The 5,574-nt window shown below is 32.6% G+C and overlaps 1 long non-coding RNA gene across 1 annotated transcript; it reads right to left on the bottom strand.

Annotated features, from left to right (window-relative positions):
* Positions 1-545: 545 nt before the first annotated feature.
* LOC106326466 lies at positions 546-1,768 on the bottom strand. The gene is made up of 3 exons (XR_001267243.1): positions 1,291-1,768; positions 820-1,101; positions 546-678 (listed from the first exon to the last, which is right to left on the bottom strand). It is a non-coding gene; the product is annotated as an uncharacterized LOC106326466 (long non-coding RNA).
* Between the last annotated feature and the right edge of the window lie 3,806 nt (positions 1,769-5,574).

Below are 5,574 nucleotides of genomic sequence, written 5' to 3'. Positions count from 1 at the left end.
ACCAGCTAATGTGTCATCGCTAATGGGTAGGAATTAGGTGCACCATCCCTTGTATCTACTTGAATTCTTGATTCTTTCAAAACAAAATCTGTTGAACTAAGGGAAACTATTTATAGGTTTGCGTAAACTTAAACTAGTCGTACAAACCTTAAAGCCAAACATAATTTTAAATTATATTTCAGAAAATACACATTGTTTAAAAATTAAAAAACCAGAAGCAGATGTCACGTCTTAAAAAAACCAATATTGATGCCTAAGCATTATTGAAACAGAGAACATTGATGCCTAAGCATTAAGCGACACAGTCCTTGGAAACCTTGGAAGTCCCTGCAGTGAGAGACTTACTGTTGTTAACACCCGTTGAAGTTGTTACTGCAGTTGGTACCTCCTCATAATCAACATCATCAATGTCCACCTTAGTAGGCATCGATACACTCCCAGGCATATCAGCGTCATTATCATCAAAGCCGTCCTATTAAAAACATCACACATCATTATTTTCGCACTACAAAAGAGACAGGATAGAATATAGTTTAAAACGTACTTGAGTTACAAAGTCATGCAGTGGCAGACGAGCAGGCTCGTTCAATATGCGAGATATAGTGAAGGTTTGGTGATTGGCTGTGAAGTTGTAGCTACTAATCCTGACATGGAGGGTGTAAGTCTTCCCAACCATGTCTGCAATAAAAAGGGTTAACTGAATGTTCTATGGATTCTCTCCCTATGCAGCCTATATCTCCATTTAATGAATTGTGAGTGAATAAAATAATAACATGAAGATGATAGTGCATAGTAAAATGTCTGACTCTAGATACATACCAATAAATTCTCTAGAAGCTGGGTATTTGTGTCGGCTAGGCCAAAAAGTTCACTGCGGTAACGGAACCGGAAGTGCTCTTCAGGGATTGGAGAGACGGTTCGGTTATCTCATCAAACCGGTTGAATTACTTAACCGTATCATTAGACAAAAGTCTGACAGCCTAAAATTCTGATACACCTAGTGATATCAAAGCCGCTCATAGAGAACTTGGAACCTGCGCCTTCAAGTGTCACCGGTAGGTGGGAAGATGGTTCACATCGATGCTGGGGGCATGAGCGTGCCTGAGAACATTTTAAAACAGAAATCACACAATTTAAAACTGGATTCAAAACCATATCACAAAGAGGACAAAGATAATATCGACATCATAATCCTGTTAAATATGAATCTAAACACCAGAGAGCTGTTCAAAACAATGACGAACATGACTTTAAAAGTCAGATTCACCTTAGAATCTAGAATGAGCATACCTACTACCATGAGGTGACCACCACGTTTAATTTTTCTAGCTTCCCAAAAACGGAGGAGACGCACCTCCACCATGGATGAGCAACGTCCAGATTTGAGATCAGCAAGAATTGTAGATATGTTAGCCATAAGAGTAAAGAATAAGTTTCTTATGTAGTAGGATTTGTGAGGATGATGTCTATTGGAAAGAACAAATACCTTTTTATAGTAGGAGTTTCACAGCCCGTAAGGGAGATGAGTATTAATGAATGAGAAATCGTGGGCGTCATGGATCCAAGGAGTAAAGATTGATGCTTAAGGGGAGGAACACTTAATACCGTAACATAACATAGTCGACGAATCATGTGCGAAACGTCGCGAAAGTCACCAAATCAGTGATTCCAGACAGATATTTGAGACTGTGAACCTCGAACAACCTCCATTAGAGTCTGGCTTGATCACAAACTCAGAGCGAAGAACCCTAGATCTATCAAGGAAGACGACTGCGAGAACTCGTCGACCTTTGATGTTTTGGTTCACGGGTTGGAATTAATTAACTGGAACATCTCGCGAGGTTTAATTAAAGGTTCATTAAACAAAATAGGAATAAATCGCCGAAGCCCAGATCAGAATTGATTTAAAATGCAACGCCACGTGTCGATCTCACATAGCCAGAGTTTCTGACCTGGCGCTGACTTGGACGCAGAGGAGTGAAGCAAACATATTTTTATATATATAAATATATACTACGATAAATATTATTACATATTATCTATACTATTATTAAAAATAATATAAGAGGTATTACATAACATATACATGTCCTAACTCGTCAAGGTTAAAAAGTTAAGCATAATAACTATATATCTAAATACAAAATTTAAAATAATAATAAAATTTAAATTAATTCATGAGTCAGCTTTAAAATTACTAAAAATATGATAAATAAGCAAAATAACCTAAATCATAATAATAAATTAATTAGTTTGAAATGATATATATTATTTAAATTAATTAATGATATATCTTTAAATTAAAAAGGGTGAAAAATAATTAAAAGAACATAAATTATGGTAATAAATTAATTAATGAATCAGCTAAAAGTTATTAAAACAATGCAAATAAGCAAAATAATCTAAAGTTACAGAGAACTTGACGAATAAGCAAAATTAATTAATGAGTTAGCTTTAAAATTACCAAAAAACATGAAAAATAATCAAAAGAACCTAAATTATAGTAATAAATTAATTAATGAGTGAGCTAAAAGTTATTAAAACATTACAAATAATCAAAATAATCTAACGTTATGGAGAACTTGACAAATAAACAAAATTAATTAATGAGAAATTTAAAGTTACCAAAACATGATAAATAATCAAATGAACCTAAATTATGTTAATAAATTAACTAATGAGTCAGCTAAAAGTTATTAGAAACATTATCAATAAGCAAAAAAGGTTTACTTATGGAGAACTCGACAAATAAGCAAAATCGATTATAAAATAATAGTATAGATATAGATTTATGAAACTTTGCAGGAACAACATAATTTAAGATTAAAAAAAAGTATTAAACTAATACTAATACTTATCTATACCAATAAAGTAGGAAAGACTTACACCTAAGGTCACTTTCTATAACTTTTATTACACTTTGCACTCCTGTCTTTAAAACAAAACTAAATTATAACTAGTGAGTCCTACCATTTCTCTTTCCTTTTCTTCTTTCTCAAATCTCTTTCTTTTTATTTTCTTCACAGATCTAGAAAACGTTGGGTACCATTCCAAAAGCAACAGAAGTAGAATCAAACAATTTTTGGAGTGGTGAAGAAGCTTGTGGTTTATTCATCAACTCTTTTTCATTTTTTTCTTCCCAGATTTTAAGGATATCGAGGTTTCCGACGAGAATTATTGTGGACTTACTCCGGCAAAGGGTTCACTCCGGTGACGGATTCATTCCGCTGACGGATTTACTCCAGCGATTGATTTTCACAGTGTCGCTCCATCGCAGCTCCCTCACGAGATGATCTGAGAGCATCAATGGCCAATTTTGGCTCTTTTGCATCTTTGATCCTCTATGTTTTGTATAATTTTGTTTCTTAACCCATTAATTGTTAAAATGTATCTTTGAATTAACCCTTACTTATTAATTGTTCATTTCAATCTTCCTCATAATTACGTGAAATCACTCATCTTTTGATTGCTTTCATTTTCGCTTCCATACTTCCAAAATAAACAAATCTATTTTGATTTCATCATAAACTTACCAATTATGCACTCCAATTCATTTTAATGCAATTGAACATATACATATGCACTAAAACATCTAAATGCATCCTAAAATGAGTTAAAATGAACTAATACCACATGCTACAATGTAACGTATGTAATTATTTTGTGTAAGAGTAAAATAATCTATCATGTACACATGTGCCCATGTATAAACCATAAGTAGATCTTGAAGATCATGTCTATATAATCATTTTACGTAAGAGTAAAGTAATCTATTAAAATTTATAATGGTAAGATTAGATTTTTGTCATTTAGAACCACTCAAATTCTGGATGAATTATTTTTTAAAATCATTTTGTAATTTTTGTGGATGTGTGTTTTATTTAATAAGGTATATACGAATATGTTTCACTATTCACATTGTACATCAATCCACAGATAATTATTTAACACTATCCACATGCTCATTGTTTTAATAATATACATAAGTACACACGTAAAATTGTACACATGTACAAATATAATTTTGTACACATATAAACAAGTATACATGTGCACTTATATATACCATTTGTAAAATTAGATATATTTTATTTTTATTTTGTTATTTTGGGTAGCAACCGCTAGTCCATGTATATATGCATAGATTTACCACAAATAATTATTTTAACACTATCCACATGCTCATTGTTTTAATAATATACATATGTCACTTGTATATATACCATTTGTAAAATTAGGTATATTTTATTATATATTTTGGTATTTTGAGTAGCAACCGCCAATCCACGTATATGTGCATAGATTTACCACAAATATTAATGGGCTTGTAACTTAGCACAAATACATTATTTCGATTCACCCTTTGATGTACACGTGTACACGTCCAATGATGTACGCAACCAAATTTACACCCTTTGACGTGTACACGTCTACCTCGAAGGTGAATCACAAAAATAGATCAAGTCATTGATAAGTGACAAATTCATCAATGTTTATGGAGAAATTATACACATACATGTGGATTGGCCAAACATATATTTGTTGCTTAAATAAAATACCAAAATAGATAAGACGATAGATCAAGTCAAACATAAGATTTTGATATTTTTTAGTATTTGAGATTTTCTTAATACTTGTTTATATATAATGATTTTAGTGGTTTAAGGATCTTATTTTAGCTTGTTTTAATCATTTTCGATTTCATTTAGATGCTAATATTACTTTTTTGTTCAAAAAGAGATGCTAATATTACATTATGATTACGTAATTGCATAAAACATGAGATGAATTACACAATAAGAAGCTTTGGTTCAAATTTGAAAGGTTAGTTGTACGCGTTTGGAAATTTTAGAGTCAAAACCAAAAATTTGGAAATACAAGAGACCAGATGTGCAAAAATTAATATTTTTTCCATCAGATCTGTCCATTCATGATACTGGGATCTCGGCGGAGGAGAGGCTTCGTCGGTTAATTAAAAAAAGAAGAAGCTTGATTGAGGTGATTTCACGGTGGCATCAGATATTGACGTGATGAACGCACAGATGTGACAGCGGACAACGATAGTGTTGTTTGCGGTGGAAAGGCTTCATTCAGATTCTAGGATTCAAGTCGATTGAATCAATTAGCTGGAATTTTCAATGCCGCTTCCGGCTCAATCTGAAACGAATCCACCATTTTTGCAAGACCAAGGTATCATTGCTTTTGTTAGGAAAAAAAAATGGAGAAGAAGATGAAAAAAGTGAATGGGTCCTGCTAGTTATGTTTTAGTTAAAAATGAATGGAATGAGTTAAAGAAAGTGTCTAAGGAGTAGAATGTGTCTTGTAGTGTAATAAAAACTCAAAAAGTGTTTTGGATGAAAAAAACTCGTAGGGTTGTCTCTTTTTTCCTGCTGTCATGTCAGCAATCACAATCACCTAGGGGGGTTTTTTGGACATGTGGCATTAGAAAAACAATCCGCGAATGTTTTTATGACTTATTCTAGACGGGCTTTTATCTTGCTTGTGGGCTTTAGCGCTTGGGCTCTAGAAAACATTTTTCAAACCAAATAAAGTATTATGGTGCTTGGTCTTCTC

The sequence above is a fragment of the Brassica oleracea genome, chromosome C2, assembly GCF_000695525.1.
Source record: "Brassica oleracea var. oleracea cultivar TO1000 chromosome C2, BOL, whole genome shotgun sequence".
In the NCBI taxonomy this organism is placed as follows: Eukaryota; Viridiplantae; Streptophyta; class Magnoliopsida; order Brassicales; family Brassicaceae; genus Brassica; species Brassica oleracea.
Note: the sequence above shows the minus strand (reverse complement) of the source record. Positions and strands in the feature narration are given on the sequence as shown.